This window comes from Haemaphysalis longicornis, unplaced genomic scaffold, assembly GCF_048455015.1.
Source record: "Haemaphysalis longicornis isolate Haplotype H1 unplaced genomic scaffold, Haemaphysalis longicornis Haplotype H1 scaffold_8, whole genome shotgun sequence".
In the NCBI taxonomy this organism is placed as follows: Eukaryota; Metazoa; Arthropoda; class Arachnida; order Ixodida; family Ixodidae; genus Haemaphysalis; species Haemaphysalis longicornis.
Genome location: NW_027526445.1, coordinates 186,555,243 through 186,574,282, shown reverse-complemented (window position 1 = coordinate 186,574,282; position 19,040 = coordinate 186,555,243). Strand labels below are relative to the sequence as shown.

The following is a 19,040-nucleotide window of genomic DNA, read 5'->3' as shown; positions in this document are numbered from 1 at the left end:
GTAGGGGTCGGCTTTTTCTGTTGAATATTTTTCTACTCCGTGGTTTTCAACCATTGCATGTCTTTTTTGGCTGCTATTTATTTCAGTTCGGGTGGTTTTGTATGCTTCAGGTACGTTAATGCTGTGATATAACCCCCATAAGCAAGCTCAGGTGGCAGCTGGCTGTACTGACTAGGAAACGCATATACGCACTCGGGGGTGATGTTACCGGACTCAGGTGGGCAATGCCTCACGGCGCTTTGAACCAAGAACTATGATGTCGACGACCAAGTGCCTGGCGCGCACCTTGCGCGAGTTCTGTAATAGCCCTATATAAATAATATAAATAGATCGCTTCACATCCATCGCATCATTCGGCTCATCTTTGTCCTGGCGCCACGTAACACTATTTAATCGCCCATATACAGTCAAACCCGGTTATAGCGAGCTGTACTATGCACCGCGATTAGTTCGATATATCCAATAGTTCGATATAGCCGAACCCGTCTATAACTATTTTTTTTGGTTACGAGTTCGCAATACGCGGGACCCCGCCTACCATTCTCACGTAGAGAAAGAAAGGCATAAATCATACCATTGCCTTACACAAAACAATCCATTCATTGCATGCAATAAAACTACTTCCCGCCTAACTGTCTATTTCACAAAAGAGCGGTGATTTTTGTTTCACTTTCGTTTTGGCGGAGACGTCGTTTGCTCCAGTTTAAGTCCATCTCCTTCAATATCGAAGTAATATTGGCAGAACACATCGACTGGCCAAAACGCTTCATTAACCTTCATTAGAGCACCGAAGAAACTGATCGATGTCGTGACATTTTCAGTCTCTTCGGTACTTTCAGCAGCACCAGCTGCCATGACATCAGTGACGTTATCTGTTCCGGAGGGCCTCACGGTGACGGCAGAGTTGTCGTTGACACTCAGGAAATCCTCAAAGGACACTCCTTTAGGCACAGCATCTGGAACGTTGGCGAGCTCTTCGCGCAGTTCGCCGATGATGTCGTCTTGGTCCGGACTCGCTGACTGGATGTGCTCCGTCGTGAATCCCGTGCGTCGGAAACAGTTCCGGAAGGTTTCGAGTGCCACGTCGCTCCATGCGAGGCTCAACGTCTCAATCGTGGGCAATCAGCATCTCAATCGCCGCTCCGAGATCATGCATTTCGGTGGCAGTTGTAGGCGCACCGAGTTCGATATATCCGATATGAACTTCGCTATAAGGAATATGTTCGCATGCATTTTCGCAACGAATTTGCTATTGTTCGATATATAGCCTAATTCGCTCTATCCGGGTTCGTTATAATCGGGTTTGTACATTTCCCTCCTTCGTACGGCACGCTATGGAGGGGTAAATAATATCCGTTGTGCATCCTTCCGTTCTCATTTTGCTTTGAATCAATAAACATGTAGCAGCAACAAGCATGCACCTATGACATGCCCGTTGTGCTGTTGGGAGGTTTCAACGTGGACACCTCAAATCCCGATGCGACCTTTTCTGGTCTGCTTCGTGGTCGTGATTAGGCGCACTTTTGAGGTAATGAGCTAGCTAGGACTGCACTTGTATCCTAGGTTCCGCTTCAAGGTGGCTTGGTGTCACATTCTGGAAGATGTGATTAAGGAGCGACGGCTAGCTGAGATTTGTATTGAAACTGTGACTGGTTTATTTATTCCTGATACCGGATGGGGTAAATATTTCCATTGTTATACAGGCGGCTGAACAGTAAAATTCGAGATAATTTCGGTAAAGCACAATTAGTAAATCACCAAAGTAAAGCACCATGGTAAAGCATTCGGTAAAGCACCATGGTCTTCCCATAGAAGCCCATGTATTGATTGTGGACGGGAATTCGGAAGCGGTTATATATCTACGCTGAACTAACTATCCATGTCAAGTAAATTAAACTCGGCTTAATGATTGTGTGGTCTTAACGGCCGATTGCGCAGTGCTTTATTCCCTCTAGTCCGACATACGCACAGTAGTATGAGGAGCTATCCGAGAAGGATTGCTTTACCACAAATAGTATTCTGCTAACGGACACGCTATTAAGCAAACAAAACGAAACCCCCACAAAAAGTTTGATACAGAACAAGAGCTAAACCGAAACCAACAACGTAACTTTGCACTTGGGTAAAACATCCACAAAGTTTGTTTATAAATTTTGCTTTTATTTTTAAATTGACAGAATTTAAAGTTTCATTTATAAAACATTACAAATGAAAGAAAAACAACAAATCTTTTTGGCTCTCGTTTCTTCGGTTCGAGAGTATACCTAACACGTGACTCGAATCGCGCGTTCTCAGGCCTCCCTGTTCTGTGGCGTTCTCCCGCGAGCGGCAGATTCGTACGAAGAACTGGCGGGCAACAGTAATAACGCTTCTGTTTTTCTTTCTTGGTGCCGGCGTACTGTCTGTGCTTTTTAGCATTCTACGTTCTTGGCAGTGACAGTAGTAGGTAGGTACCAAGTATTTGAATGTGTGTGGCTAAAGAGTGAAGTTACTCTAAGTAAAGAACGACACGGATACCTTATATCGTGCGTGTACGAAAACGGCACGCACTCGGTAAGTTTTAGCTTACAAAGCCAAATGTGACGTTGTCTACGCCGTCGTGGTGGCTGCATGTTCCAGCACAGTGACTGACGCACATATCGAAGTCAGTGCCATTTCGTGAAGGCGAGTGCGTTCGCATTGCTTCTTCACGCAGACGCCGCCACGGAACCGACGTTCCCGAAGCACTTTTTCGTCACCCAGTTTGACGTTGTCTGCCGGCAGAGAGCGGGCGCCACCCAAAATGAAGGTTCGTGTGCTTCCTCACTTCAGTGCTGCGCCTGCGCAAAATAGTTATTGGTGATTCACGTCCATTCACGGCGTCCTTATAACTTCCATGCTTACACAGCGAAGAGCGGTCTGCAAACAGCGTTTGTTGTTTCAGAACAACGTGGTTCTCAAATGGGCGTTCAAATTGCTTGGTTCATCTTTTTTCTTGGCGGGGGACACAAGTGTCTGTAGTATTCACAATGCTAGCCTGCGGGGGGAGGGGGGCGGTTGGTTGAGGGTGATCACCCCCCCCCCCCCCCCCCCTTCTTCTTTTCCGAAGTCCGTGAGCATGCACTTGTTAACACTGCTCTGGTTAGACACTACACTGTGTTGAAGCCTCTTCAAACTTTGCCTAAAAGGTGGGCCGGTGTAATGCATGTCCCTTTCAAGGGGCCCGCGGAAGACGACATACATCCTTGTTTTATTCGAAAGCCTTTGATGACTTGCTCGACTCCCAGCCCCGAGGGACATTGTATTCGCACACACACAAATAAATCGCCAACCTTGGCAAATGCCTTAAGATTTCCTGCTGCCCATCTCCAGTGGTATAATCATTGGCGATGTGCCAGTCTAGTCAGTGTGTTCACTCCATGTACGTAGTATTCATGCAGCTCAACTACGTGCAACCTGGGCCACCACTGGAATTGCGCAGTTAAATTTTTTGGCATTTGTGTTCTTGTACCAGTGATGATGTATAGGGGCAGCGATTCCTTACAAGCTCAATGAGAGCATTGAGTAAGTGGGGTACAAACTTCAAATACCATATTTTCCGGGTATAAGTCGCAGTTTTTTTTAATTTTCGTCGGTGCGACTTATTTATAGAATTAATTCGGTATGCGGCGGCTGCACGTGTTCCACACTCGAAAAGGTGCCTGTATGCTGTGTGATGTCAGCGCACGTTAAGAGACACAGCTCTACGGCCTAAATGAATGAATTATCTGTTACTAAGTCGGAGGAAGAAGGCTTCGATGGTTTTGCCTAAACGCTGTCTGTAAGTACATGCCATCTGTGTGTATCAGTAAACCATTTTTGAGAAGTAACTTCTGTCTAGACTTGGACACTATATGTGCATGTCTAGCACTGCTTACCGGAGGATACGTTCAGAGGTGGCAGCCGCTGCAATCATGTACTTTCGTTGAACTTTATAATGAACTGATCCTCTACAGGTTTACCTGATTAACTAGTGCATTTTGTACACACTTATACACGGGTGCGATTATATACGTTCTTTCTTTTTTTTCGGAAGAACCACCGTTTTGAGGGGGCTGAGACTTATAGACTGGAAAATACGGTAATAATAGGGTGGCCATCAACAACAATAAGGAATACACAGAAAGTAATACAGTGTCGTGACAAAACGTGTAGTAACTTACACTCAAAACAAATATAACAACACAAAGGTTTGCCTATATGCAGAAAACTGGGATAATAAGAACTTCAGGGTACATAAGAGAAACACAGTAAAAACAATAAAAAAGATACAATTCAAGTGACCAGCAACAGCAGAGCGACTGAGCGGCAAAAACTGTGAGAACAATAACTTAGATACATCAAAGGTAAAGCACAGTCATATGAGTCTTAACTCGTGTGTTTCCTTCATTCATGAAATGTTTGAAGGTTGTGTACAACTTGCTTTCGCACAGGGAAGCCTTTCGAATGAGCAGACTTGCATTTTGTTCGTGCTTCTGTTCCATTAATCCAAAGCGTCGTTGTGGAAGTAATTGTGAAAAGTTGCTCATCAGGGCCAAGCAGCATCAAAGCTTGCAGAGGCTCGCAATGGGGCACTAAGCAATGGCAGCAGCTGCCACCCACAACTGGTTGTTTTACAACTGCTCCTAGCGGAGATGAAGTGATGGCGACTCTTCGCTTGCTCAGGGAGATTGGCCAGTGATCTGTATGGGATAGTGATCAGCTTTGCTGGATCATCATTTTATCAATTATTGGAGTCAGTAGTTTTCTAAGCAATAGGAAAGTGTGCGAAAAATGATTCTTGTGCGTATCTTTCCCGTGTTTGGAAAGTAGTCGCTCGTTTTTCGGTTGGTAGTGTGCCTTCATAATCCTCATCTACCAATTGCTGCCATTTTTGCCAAAGTTAACTGGTTGGTAGCAGTAGTGTTTAGCATTGTTTCGATTTTGCATTGGTGGTGGGTCTGTAAGGTTCGACTGGATGGCGATGCACTTTGTGGACAATTCTGGAGTAGGCCAGCTCTCTAAGAAAGTATGTTAGGTTGTATAACGTACCTCGTTAAAATGTGCCACTGCGTGTGTTATTTAATATCGCCTCTTCCTTGGAGCCTTTAAAGGCATGCTTCACAAACTGTCATTCGTTGTTTTGGCAAGGTCTAGAAACTATATTCCTCGATGCAGCGAGTTTTCACGGCAGTTGTAAGTGGCATGCTAGTCTTGAACACCACGGTGACCATCCCGGGTGGCCAGGACTTGGCTGCTACCTCCCGGATGTACACGTCTCACCCAGTGTGGACACTGCCTGGCCCCTCCACAAGCACTGGTGTTGGAAATGCCGACGAAGACACCCTCACACACAGCGAAAAGCGGAAGCGGTAAGTTTCACACAGAACTGCAGGCAGCTGGTTCGTTTGCGCAACTCCAAAGTGGTCCATGAACAGCGATTTGTTGTGACTAGTACAGTGGCTTTTATTGTGGGTTATCTTGTTCCACATCGTTGCAGGGTCAGCACCCAACTTGTTTGTGTGCCAGTGATGTAGCTACTCCCCATGCCCGAGCGAATCCCCGACCCCGGCGCGGAGAACCAACTCTGCCGGAAGGCTGATGTCCAAACAGCATGCCTTTGTGGCCAAGACGATGACCAAGACAGAGACTTGCGGGCCTCGTGGCGACATCTTCTACAGGTCTGCCGTCTCCAACGACAAGTGCAGTGACGCGGTATGTGCCTTCTGCCCGGTAAAGTGGGTAGGTTTAGCCAGTCTAGTTGGGGATCATCAAGATGGGAAACTACGACGTACTGCTCCTCCAACCAAAAATTGTTGCCCGGCACTGTCGTCTTGGTTTTTGCTCGCATTGGAGAAGCAGAAGCAGATGTTTTTTGCATTTTGTATGCCACAGCGGAGCTAAAGGGCAGTTTGAAGCTTGGCATACCAGAGTTCGCCTTAACGAGAGCTTGCTGTAAATGCTTGCTGCTTGCCCTTTTGGCACACGGAGCATTTCAAACCCTGGCAATGTGTGGGCTCAGGGAATGCAAAGCTGACAGTATCCTAGAGGAATTCAAGTCTGTAATGGTGTCCCATGTGGAACAGAATCATTCTAGCATCCATCACAAGATCTGGTCACAGGGTGCAGATCTCCTGCATTTTTGTAACCACCAGTCCGTGTGGTTGATTTGTCAGCGTTCACTAATTGCCACATACTGTGTTCTAATTTGTTCCCTTAGGTATTGCCTCACTCCTTAGATATTAACAATTCCCTTGCCCAGGTTTTAGGTGGGTACTAGAAAACCCTTGAATTATAAAAGCTTGCATTCAAGCCCATGAAATATTTCTGGAATTTTTACATGCCCTCAAAAAGCCGTGAATTTCTTAAATCCCTTGAGCAGGTTTTTGCCAGAAAGACCACAACATTGTGGGCAATGTTGAAATCAACACGGATTTGATTTTCATCGTACCCAGCTTCAGGCATCCCCCCACATTGGTCTCGTCAACACAGGCAGTGTGGTCCTTGAAAATGCACGCACACAGCCTTGAATGCCCTTGAATAAAAGTCCTTTAGTATTGTTTTATAAGCCAGTATGAACCCTCTCTGCCCCCCTCTCCCTGTGGCAGGTTCCCTTACCATGTGTTCCAGTGTCCTAGATCCCCACCCAGGGAGTAGCTGGGGAAATCCCTCCCCTGTGGTGCACCGGTGGTGCACCAGTGGTGCCCGCCATGGTGGTGCACTGCATCCAGGAGGTAGAGCACAGGGGCATCACACAGGTTGGGCGGTACCGGTGAGTGGTGGTACCATGGTGGTACTGTTACCACTGCTACTACTAAGGCTGATGCGATCTTACTGGGAACACAATTGCCACCTCATGCATGCACCTTTGTGTGTGTGTATTTTAGTGTTGCTGCTCTGTGCAATGCAGGGCAGTGGGAGTGTTCCACTGGGGTGAAAAGATGAAACTCCGCTGCTACTTTTTTTTACTTTGGTGTTGGCATTGGGGTGGGCTGCACAGTCTGTGATGCTTTCTGCCGGCAAATGTGCGGCTACAGTCGTTTTGCTATCGTGGTAATGATAGGCAGTCATTATGGTGTCGTTTCGGTGGCTCTCTGTTCTAGAGTGCATATGATTTGTAATTATGTTTTACTGAAGAAAGTTGCACCTTAGAATCTAATGATTATGGCCATCTCACTTTCACTGCCGCTCACCCTGGTGGCTCAGTGGCTGTGGCATTGTGCACCCCAGTCCAGGGACATGGTTTTTTAATGTCGGCCGTGGCAGCCGTTTTTCTGATGGAGCCACGAAATAAAGCGCTGTTTCGGCACTCGTGAAAGATCCTCGAATGGTGTAAAAGAGTGCATAGCCTTGCACTATGGTACGCCTCAAAGCATGCAAGCCCCAATGAATTTTGCCGCTCAGTCATGAACAAATGAAATGCAAATACGAAAATATGGACTGGACCACACAAAATTGAGAAATTCCTATCATGGAGTTCCAATAATGGCACACTATTGGCATATTTGGGAAGTAGATATAGGGATGGTGTACGACCATGCTGCCCAGGCAGGTCGTGACGTCCTTCTGCAGTGGCTTCCCAGTCACTGCGGCATTGTCGGCAACAAAAGTGCGGACGCTGCTGCCCGGTTGGCGCAGCAAACAGTGATGACTGTACTCATTCCGTTGTATAGGACGGATGCAGCTAGCGCCCTCCGCACACTTGCCTGGGAAGCAACTATTTCTGAATCACATGCGCACGTATTGGCACCTGCAGCATCCCCTTCCACTATGCTTCCCATGTCTGACGCAACTCTTCTTTGCCGTCTCAGGCTGGGGGTGGCATTCACAAATGCTTACTCATACAATGGGCCATGCAGACAAAACACAAGTTTGGTTCATTTGAAAGGTTGCCTCATTAGAATCATACTGATCCCACTTTTAACGTAAACTTCGCCCAAATAAGCTACATAATTAGTAAAAAAGGGAATGGCCATGCAACCCACTAGCTCATTTCCTGCAACAGAACCCATGATGTCATATGCCCTGCTGTGCTATTGGCTGAGGCCGCAAAAGCAATCGCAAATTAGCAGGGCTTATAAGCTTGCTGAACAAGCTATTTGCGCTTACATTTAGGGCATGTTCTTTTTATAGCAGTAAGAATGGTGGGGTAAACAGTGGAAATTACGAAAGTACACGGAAACATAGAAGTACCAATGCGTACTGCTGTTGGTACTGCACACACTATGTTGTTTTAGCCGCACAGCGTTTCAGTCTTCGGGGTTATCTCAGACGACTATGTGACCATTTTTGTCGAGTGAACACCATGTTTTACGAAATGATTATTTTCTACCTTAACAAAAACAATCCAAGCACAAATACGGTCAAAAACAAAGGCAGAAAATGGCCCACCACGGTATGGTGGTGCCTTCTAGGTTGACTAACAGTAAACAAGGCTCCACAGAACATATGACATCATTGCAGACATCACAAAAACACACGATTTGGCGGGAGAATCAAAATTTTAACTTAAATTGATTCATTTGTCAGTGAATAAAGCACCATTTGCTTCAGGACTGGGTGCACCACAAGACACGAAATCGTTCGAATAAAACAAACTTGTATTTTATCTGCAATGGCAGCAAATGAGGAGTACGAAACGTGCGGCATGCCGGCGACAACACGCCACGTTTTATGCTAGTGCCCCCGCTACTCGCCTGAAAGAAAGAAGCTTTCGTCAGCACTGAGGAACCTGGACTCTCGACTGCCATTTTCGGAGGAGGAGATTCTGTGTCACTGGCCTTCTCTGTTGTCCGCTCAGAAGGCGTCTAAGGAAGTCTTACGCTTTCGACAGGCGACGAACTTAAACCCCAGACTACAGACTGAAAGCCTCCAGTGGCAATCACTGAACTTGAACGTTTAGTACTTCAGTGCTGGGCATACCTGTCTGCTCCCATTTTTTTCATTCTTTCCTTTCTCTTTCTTGCCTGTTTGCCCTTTCCCATGTGCAGGATAGCGGACTAGGCTCTAGCCAGGTTAACTTTCCTGCCTTCCTTCTGCATTTACCAGCCGACTTTGGGGCTGTAATTAAGCCAGGCAACAATTTGACTGTCATGGAAAGAAATCACGCTATTTGTATGTTCTGCTTCATATTTGCGTGATTGCGTTTCATTTTTCTATGACTGTACATATAGGTGTTTCCAGGTGCTGCACTGCATGGCACATTGTTTTCTCGATAAGGTTTAGCCTGTGCTAAGCCAAATTGTTGCTGGATTTTTAAAGCAAAGCTTTCTACCTCTACCAGCCAACGGTTCTTTCGTGGCGTGTGGGACAAGAAACTCCCAACGCGGCTGGGGAGGCGAAGGGCACTGTTACCCAGCGTTCCCCGTGCTCACCCCAGCAGGCACGCCAGCTGGACCCTTCCGTCGGCTTTGTCGTCTGCTTTAGCGACGATGTTTGGCCTGTTTTGGGCAGCTTCGCGTCCATTCACACTTACTTCTCACGGCCTGATTAACTTGTTCAACAGCACCTCCTGGGTAACCTGCACCTGATGGACTTAAGTGGTCGTACGGCAAAGATACGTTAAGGATTGGTTTCCAGGGCAGAAAAACAAGATGTAGAGACCATTTACAGACATCTGGCCGCTAGAAAAACGCCACCTTTTGCGCACTGCTTGTCACAAATGGCACTGTGTATTCTAAATTGCTGAATACCAATTCGGTTGTGTTTTAACAGGTAGTACAAAGACGAATGGAGCAACTGGTTCTGATGAATAGCGATTATAAAAGTTCCGTCAGCTTTCTCGCAATTCTCAAACTTACGAAACTATTTAGTTTAAATCTGTATAATCACTGAGCTCACATGCCGGATTGTTTCGGTGTCTGCACGTGTGTCGCACGGTGGTAGCCCCGAGCTAGCACATCAGAATGGCTCGGTTCCGCTGTCACCCTTTGAATGATGCTCCTAGCCGTTTTCTTTCTGCCGACGTACGGCCGGGCTACGGCGGCGGCGTCCATCACTCTAGCCCTGCCGGGGCCGACACTGTTGCGTTCGGGACGGCGCCTCCGAAAATCCCAGGTAACGGCTGGCAGAATCTCTGGTTTCACTCTTTCTAGAGCCAAGTGTGTGAATTCAAGTGACATCACATGGGCAGTTGTTGTGGGGGTCGTTCACAGCGTTGGTTTTCAACTACCTTCACAGCGTGGATTGGAGCCAATTTTTGTATCAAACTAATGCATGTGGCTGCAGTAAAGTGTGGATGTGGTTCATGAGTGGAACTGAGAGTTAGTTGGCAGGGGGGAAAACAAGATTGGGGGAATAAGGGGGTGGATAAAAGCTGTGTGGAGAAAGGGAAGCCTCAAACGAGATGGCGGACAAAGAACCGTGCGATTCTCAACCGCTGTGGGCACTTCTTTTGCGTGTGCCATTGTATGGAGCTGATCGCTACCGTGTTGACGTTGTACAGCTACGACATTTGATGGGTCTTTACGCTGACTTTGACTGGACCAGGGTGGTCTGTTGTAAAAAGCGGCTCAACGCGTAAAGCCGGGGGACTTTTCAGTCCCTTGTGCCCATAACTTCCCTGTTGACTTCCTGAAATCGTAAACTCGTTGTTTACGTGTGTTGAAGTGCCGTTGAAATTGCTGGAGTGATGTGTTAGGGAGTGCTTTGGGTGCAGCACATTTGTTAGTGTACAAGTGCCCCTTTGGCACGCCTCGTTGGCACGCCTCGTCACCACATGGCTATCCTTTCTTTTGCCATGATTTGGTTTGGTACGGGCCAGTGACGTGACTTCAATTCCACTTTTTGCATTTTCAGTCCCAGGCGGACGTCCACGTGGTGTGCAGCCTCCTCATGGACTTCCTCCATTGACTCACGGAGACGCTGATCACCAAGTCTCTCTGGGACGTGCTCACCAAGGTGACCAGTGAGTTCACTACTTTGCGATTAGCTCTACAAACTTTGTTTTCTTGTTGGCTTGTCTTTTTGCCAGTATATGAATCAATCTTTTGCAAGCCCAAGTTTCTCCGAATATCCTGCCATTTGTTAAAGGCTGGTCCCGTGGTTAACTTGGTCATCACTCCAGGCAGTGTGCTGTGGAATGCCATCCCAAGTGCATGGGAGGGTGCTTTCTGCACCTTGCCACGAGTTCAAGTTACTCTTAGATTTTGTTCCAAACGGATTGGAGCTGAAGTGTAGTGTCGGTTTTGTGAGTACCGCATGGTTCTGCCTTGCGTGTGTGTGTCTCCCAGCAGGCCTGGCGTGTGGGGTGGTTGGTTAGTAGGGACCGGCAGAGCGATGTGGTGCCGCCCAGCAGCGCAGTTTCAATGTACTTCAACGCATGCTCCACCACTTTCAGTTTAAAACCGCCTGTGTAGCTCATGCACTGGCCCATCGTACACTGCGCACCAGAAGCACAAAAGAAAGGTCGCAACACAGCTGAACAACAAAATCACAGAGCGTAATGGCGAAGTTGCGAAGCAGCACAGAGCAAGGAAGGAGTGCGAAGTGCATTTCGTGCTTTATTTGCACGCCGCAGCGTTTTCATGGCGCGATATGCAACAAGGCATGTTTTGTGTTCACAGCAGAAGACGGCACTCCGCAAGAGTGCAATTTTTAAATTTCGCGCCTGCATTCGCGCTCACGTCTCCAGCTACTGTTGAGGATTTTTTTTTTTTAGACTGCGTTTTTTAGCGTTTCTACGTGTACTGTGGCATGATATCAAGTTACTGCGATCAGCGATGGCATCAGCAACCATGCCGGGACAAAACACATTCAGCAGTGCCTTTTCTATTCGCGCTGAATTTTTTATGCAAGGTAACAAGAAACTACATTCTCAAAAAGAAAAGTGGGAGGTCACTACATGAGTACAACGTACGTACAGCGGTCGGTCACTCCACAAGCTAGCTTAGCTGCCCCGTGCTGTTGTGTCAGTGCCTTCATGTCAAGGAAGCTGTAGCCCACTGTTTTAGGATACAAAACAAGGCAAGTGTATCATTTCTACTACGTATTATAGGGGGGAAAGAAGGAAAAATAGTGGCAATACAAAAAAGACCCACTTTGCGCATAATTTGACCTGAACCTGCAAGTATGCAGCTAAGCTTTCTTTTGTGGAGAGTGTTCACGGGGCCACTTTGGCACAGCCATGTTATCAGGATGTGACCAGACAAGCAGGAGGGCCCAGTTATCCTTTTGCCAAGGAGAGAACAAGGGTCTCCACAAGCTCTTGCCGTTTTGCCGCATGTCATCGGTGCATTGCAGGAAAGTCTGTCGGTGCTAGTGGGCACAGCCGGCGATTGAAGGAGCCACGAAGAGGAAACTCAAGTTTGGTTCATTATAAAGATTGCCTCGTTAGAATCATACTGACACCACTTTTAACGTAAACTTCGCTCAAATAAGCTACACAATTAGGAAAAAAGGGAATGGCCATGCGACCCACTAGCTCATTTCCACAGCAGAACCTACGATGTCATACCAGCCAGCTCTGCGATTGGTGGCTGGTGGCAAAAGGGAAGTCAAATTAGGCAGAGCTTATAAGCGTGCCAAATGAGCTATTTGCTCTTAAATTTAGGGCACATTCTTTTTAAAGCCCTAAGAATGGTGGGACAAACAGTGGAAGTTACGAAAGCACACGTAAACATAGAAGTACCGATGCGTATACTGCAGTTGGTACTTGTGCACTATGCTTGGTTTAGCTGCACAGGACTGCGGGGCTTTGGGGTTGTTTCAGACGACACTGGCCGCTTGACACAAGCGACGATGTCTTATGCGACCGTATTTGTCAAGCGAGCACCATGCTTCACGAAACGATTGCCTCCATGAACAAAACAAGTCAGATACAAATACGTTCACAAACAAACCAAAGGCAGAAAACGGCTTGCCGCGGTGTGGTGGCGCCATCTAGTTTGACTTGCGGTAAACAAGGCCCTGTGATGTCATTGTAGACCACGAAAACGCACGATTTAGTGGGAAAATCAAAATTTTAACTTAAGTTAATGTCTCAGTGAATAAAGCATCGTTTGCATTCGGACAAGCGCTGGGGGCACTATAAAATGCGAAATTTTTCGAATAACACAGACTTGTGTTTTGTCTTTATGGCTCCTTTAAACGCTCAACATACTGTACTTGGTGCCCACAGGCACCAAATATATGTTCAACAGGTTTGAACTAGTCGCTGTGAACAGTGTATTTGGCATGTGCTTGGGGGTATTGATTGCTTTTAATGAAGCCCGAATTTCAAGTACCTGAATTTGCTGAAACCAATAGCTGCCTTTTCTTTTTTTTAATGGTGACAGTATGCGCTTTGGCGTAGTTTAGAGTCCTAAAGATACAGGTTTGCACAGTTTTCCTGAAGGAAGTCCAGAACAGAGCGGTGGCGGGGCCCCCACAACCATTGCAGGAGGTATGCGGGCCTCCCAGGATGCAGGCCTGTGCCGCGAAGTTGTCGTGATCTAGCTGAAGTCAGGGAATGGCACGTCTATATCAAGTGATTTATGTCAGCGTCTTCGGCAGGAGCCGTGCAGAAGGGGCAGTTGTTGGCAAACGGGGCATGGAATCGCGGTTACCACGCCCAAGTTACCACAGGAGAGAGGGCCACCCCAACTCGAAGTCTACGCAGCAGGACCTCCTCCCAGCGAGTGAGCCCACTGGGAAGGTCTGTTCCTCACGGTGGGATGAGAGTGCTCTTGGCGCAACGCAGATCTTCCTTTAGTTGGACAACTGTTCATGCGGGTCAGTTGTCAGCAAGGGCAGTGGTCATGGGACAGACGCAAGGTGACAGGAACTATCCACCGCAGTATGAGTGGTGAGAGTATTACGCCGGATCCACGGCAGTCAAAAAGGGTAGGCAGTTTTGACTATTTCAAATGCAGTGGAATCTTGGTGATATGAATTTCTGGGAAGTCCCGGTGAAATTTCGTTGTTTACAACGGGCAGAATTTCGGCTGTTACGAACGGACCTGCGTGGCCGAGCGGATGATACGAACTAGTCGGCAAGGCACTCGACTGCCGAGCCAGCAAGCGACAGCAACGTACAGGCTCTCTGTCCCCTCTTTGTCGCTCTGTTGGTTCATTTGAGTTTTGGATAAGAATATTTTTCGCAGTCCCGTGAGATTCCGATCATGGAGATTCTACTGTAGGGCTTATTTGATTTGAGGCTGAATCGGATAGTGCTATTCCTTCCAATGTTTCAACGTTTCTAGTACTGCAATCACGCCCCTACATGGTAGCACTAGTGCTCTTGCACCTTTGAGGAACATCTACCTTCAGAAGGCTGTCCCAGTGTCCTTGCGAGGGACCTCCATCAATTACCCTGAGCCCCAGAAGAGCCAGAATAGTGGAGGGCTGCGAGTTTCTGACACCGTGCCAACAGTGGGCTAGTTGCTGCACTGGATGGGAGCTTTGCTCAAATACCTAATGGCGGTCAACGAGATGCTCAGTCTCTTTTTGTGCCCTGGTTGGCCACACTGCCAGCACAAGGTGCTTTCTGGAGCTGCATCACCCCAAATAGAGGTGACGCGTGAACATGAACAACTTTGTTAGCCTTAGCTGCTTTGCCTTCAATAGTGGAACGCCATGTCTGTGTAGGACACATTGCGTGCAGAGCAAACTATGGAAGTGTAGCGAGGCGAGAAGAGTTGTCTTCTTTGTGCTGGTGCAGAGCTTCCGAGCGGAGACCGGATTTGCGGCCTGTGGCATGCCGTGTCGGACCTTCCCCCGGCCAACCGGGGCACCCTGGTGCCTCTTGTTCTGCACCTGTAGGTGGTGGCCAACAGCTCCCAGGTCAAGATGCCTGTTTGAAGCGTGATGTGGGTGTGTGTGGCGACTTTGGTGGGATACTCCTCCACCCACAAGGCCCCGGTGGCCAACATTCAGGGGGAGACCCGCACACAGGCACAGGTGAGGACTAGAAGGAGGCAGGGTCGCTTCTCTAAACCGGTGTCTACGAAGGACCACCCGCACTGCTGAACGACCACAAGCTCAGTGGAAGAGGCAGGGTCTTCAACAGAGGGCAGTCACATTGAAGTGGGTGCCAGGGCTAAAGTTAGGCTTATTGAAAAGAAGACGGCTTTGTCTCAATAACAGTACTGGCACCTATACGAATGCAAACTTCCAAATCTAAGTCATGAGGAACACTGGTTAAAGAGTGGCAACTCACCACCCACTTTCTCGCCAGGACGCCATGACGTCAGCAGTCGTCAGCTGCCAACCAATGCCATTTGAAAGCATGTCTCTGCAATCTTGTATTTACTACGCCTGTGGTTTTGTTTGGTCACAGCACTCGAATGCCGTGTGCAGTTAACACACGGGCAACTCTGTTCTTGGAAGTCCCCCGGTTGCGTTGCATCACGGCTGTCATCAAGCTGGGCAAAATGTCAGGTAATCAATACTTTTGTTCGGTTAAAAAACTCTTTTTTTGGGTTTGGATTAGACTTGTTACCACGGGCTAGTTCAGTGAAGTAAAACAAATTGTGCTTGACAATCATGGCCCTGTTTGACCTGTCTACGCTTGAATTCTGTGAATAGGGCACATTTTAAAATCAAGTTTGACACTTGGATTTTTGAGACTGTGCTTACTGAGTCATTTAGAAATTGAGGGAAAACAAGTTTGCCATCGGGAGCCTCAGCTGTAATAGTGGATGAACGGGAAACAATATTCAAAACAGCAGTGCCATCTGTCATGGCTAAAATGAAACACTTTGCCTCTCATGAATCGCTTCCGTTTCAAGGAGCACTTTCACCCATCTCTGCAGCCAAGGCATCAAGAGGCAGAAGTTTAAGGCTGCCACCTGCGCAGTTTTGGACCGGCCCAACCGGTTTTTTAAACAGCGGGCCGGTTGCCGGTCCATACTTAAAACCGGCCGTCATTGGCCGGTTTTTTGGCCCTAATACCATGATTATGTCCATCGTGGCATTTTATACGCATCAATTCAACTAAGATGATAATTATGTGTTGACAAGCTACGCAAAGAAACACGAGCGCATTAAATACACAGCCGAGCACGCTGCCTTGGAGGGGGACCTAAGGGAGGAACAAAACAATGAAATGCTGCCGCCGCGGTCAGCAGTTGCAATTACTTTTCAGTGAAGCACATACAGAGCAATAACCAAGCTGTATATCACTTTCAGTACAAACGTTCTGTTGATTTCTCTCTAAGAAAACACTACAGTAAATGGCACTGCATGTCAAAAACATGGCGTCTTTTTTTCAACACAAATTAAAAAATCTATATGCCCCCTCCCCCCCAAAGAGCCGTTTTTTTTTTTTTTTTTTTTTTTTTCGGGGAGAGGTGGCAACCCTACAGAATTTTTTTTCCTTGATTTTCAAATTAACTGGTCTCCAAATATTGACGTCAAACAAAGTGGACAGTGAAGTGTGACCTTTGTGCAGAATTTAAGTGCGAGTGAGTGAGCAGTTCTCCTAGACGGATTTTTTGAGGTGGCTCAGTTGTTGTACTACCATTGCAAGAGCAGCGAACGGGGTGGCAAAGGTTGATCACTTAGCTTGGAGTAAATCTACCATATTTTCTCGCGTATAACCCACACCAAAAATTTGAAAATTTCAGGGTTGAAGTAGAGGTGCGGATTGTATAGGAGGTATTTCCTTTGGTGTAGCTTCACTGCAATGTGCGTTGGGCCGTAATACCCCTGCAGCAGTAACAGCGGCTAAGCCACTGTTATCCCATTTAGAGTGCTTATTTTGCACACACAGCTCAACAATATACCAACCTGAAAAAAAAAAGTATGCACCAAGTCACCTAGTTACGTAGTCAACTAGGTAAGTTGTTTTGCATAAACAAATGTGTAATGTTGCTTGAGTAGTAGCTTTGGCCCATCCGTTTACATATAAAATATGGGGGCAATACGCAAGGATATGAATTCTTTTTATTCGTCAAAGGAAAGTGGAGATGTGGGTTATATGCAGGGGTGGTTTATTTGCGTGAAAATACCGTACGTCCAACAATGCCTTGAGCAGGACAGTGCCATACTTGTATGGGGCTGCTGTACTTGTACAATATTGCATCTGCACTACTAGTCAAGGCGAGAATGTATTAAAGACTGATGCAGAAAAAAAAATACTCCATTTGCTGTCATAATTTTAGGAAGTCTCTTTCTCCAAGTTTTCCCCTGTGAATAGCCTTTGCCGGGAGGGGTGGGATTTAATCTTGGTTAGAAAGAAAAGGCATTTAGTGTTGGAGGCTCTGCCACTCATTGAAGGTCCTCACGTGGTGTGAATTAATTTGCGTTCCTTCTCTGCAGCACATCTTGTAGTCCAGACCCTTGGCACTGAAAGCGGTGATTGGAATTTTTTGTGGCCACTTTGGGAGTGCCAGTGGGATTCCAGTCACAGAGAAACGATTGTGCATTCCTGTTTCTGTGTAGTTTTGTTGATTTATTCCTGTTTGGTAGTAATACAAAAAGAATCGTGGGGTTTCGGTTCAACTAGTGAAAATGGGCTTTGTGAGAAACAACAAAACGTTGTGGAAAGCTGAAACTTTGCTTTTTTGGCTGGGATATGGAAGTTGTGTTGCTGGCCTTAGCTGCTGTATTGCCTGCTGCTTGAATGCACAGTTTCACATTGCATTTTGGGAGTGTGAAGGCTGCTTTATATTTGGGCCCACAATTGAAAAGCATGTTTGGAGAAACCCTCTGTTGCAGTCAGCACATGCAGTCAACCCGTGCTTGTGTAATTCCCACGCTTTGATTTGTGGTATTACAGAGCCCAGGTGTAACATAAGGAGTGGACACAAATTGTTGTACATCCACGTTATTCCCTTTGACTTTGTGGTAGCCGGTCACTTGACATTACCAACGACAAGACCAGTGCAGTTTAAGAACGGTTGACGAGGTGCCAATTAGCTGTAGGAGGCAACAAACCACGAATTAATCCCTGTTGCCTTTCTGTTTTCTTCAAAATATGTTTCAGCACACGGGGTTTCTGAAACGAAGTGTCTGAGACTTGCAGCTGTGCCGACTTTCCCAATTGCATACGTGTTGCCATGCGCGAGTAAAAGGGGGCAACTGGCTGACCTGTTGTCCTGCTTAAACAATCGCAAGTCGTAGCAGACACCACTCCTGTTGCTGTTTATTTCCTTCGAGATGAAGGACCCTATCCTGAGCAAGAGAGTGTGGAATGCTCTTGTCCTCTCCAGCAGAAGGGAGGAGTATATACTTTGGCCCACTCTGAGCACACCTGCTGGACGCTGCATTTGCACTGCCTAAGCGAATTTTTGTCAGCCATCTATCTCTCTTGGGACTGGCAGGCCTAGTGAGGATGCAGGGGTGAGAGTGCTGTGCAAACAGCCGTCACCCGCTGCTGGTGTACTGCTGTGATCCGTTACAGCCTGGGTGCACCCAGCGCGATCGCAAACTATGTTTTTAACAGCAAAGCAGTTGTTGCTGACCATAATGTGTGCGGCTTCATCAGAATACCTTGGGTCAAAGTTGCTTCCACTGTTTACCGCACACGGGAGCACACCCCTCACAAGGAGCGCCAGGCGTCGTCCAGGCATGCACGTGGCACTCGCAAAATAATGCCAAGAAAGCATTTCACGTGCGTCCGCGCCTCAAAGGGGGAGCACAAGACAGCTTGCACTACAGATACCCGGTTTGTGAAGCCGGTTGCAGCCGGTTCTAGCACGTGCTGACACGTTCCACTTTGGGAGAAAAAAGCCTGCGAGAAAAAAGCCTGCGGGCAGAATGACCCAGCTTCTGGTAAAGACCCTTCGACGTTTTGGCAGCGCTCCCGCAAGTTTAAAATCAAAAGTGGTTCTGCCTGTCTTTAATGCAGTTGGTGTATGGTTACTGCTGTTTACTTGTTTTTTAGGCCGCAGTTTATGGCACAGTCTTGTCCACAGCGACTGTAGCGTGAGCTCTCCTTCCGCTACCTATTATTCACGCTTCATGCTGCCCATGTGCTTCCGAAAAGTGCCTCATCGTGTGCCGTGTTTCGCGTCCTACTGTTCATGCCTGCAAAGTGCTCGCTTCTGAGTTACCGGGCGCTGTGTAGTCCTTGCTTTTGATTACAGTACAGCAACTCCAGTGCAGGTCTTTTTTTTTTCCCT

The 19,040-nt window shown here is 47.3% G+C and overlaps 1 long non-coding RNA gene across 1 annotated transcript; it reads left to right on the top strand.

Annotated features, from left to right (window-relative positions):
- The first annotated feature begins 2,317 nt into the window (after positions 1-2,317).
- On the top strand, positions 2,318-15,355 carry LOC144149152 (uncharacterized). Its single transcript, XR_013318203.1, has 7 exons — positions 2,318-2,553; positions 2,696-2,788; positions 5,176-5,369; positions 5,498-5,712; positions 10,795-10,903; positions 14,636-14,874; positions 15,254-15,355. It is a non-coding gene; the product is annotated as an uncharacterized LOC144149152 (long non-coding RNA).
- Positions 15,356-19,040: the final 3,685 nt, after the last annotated feature.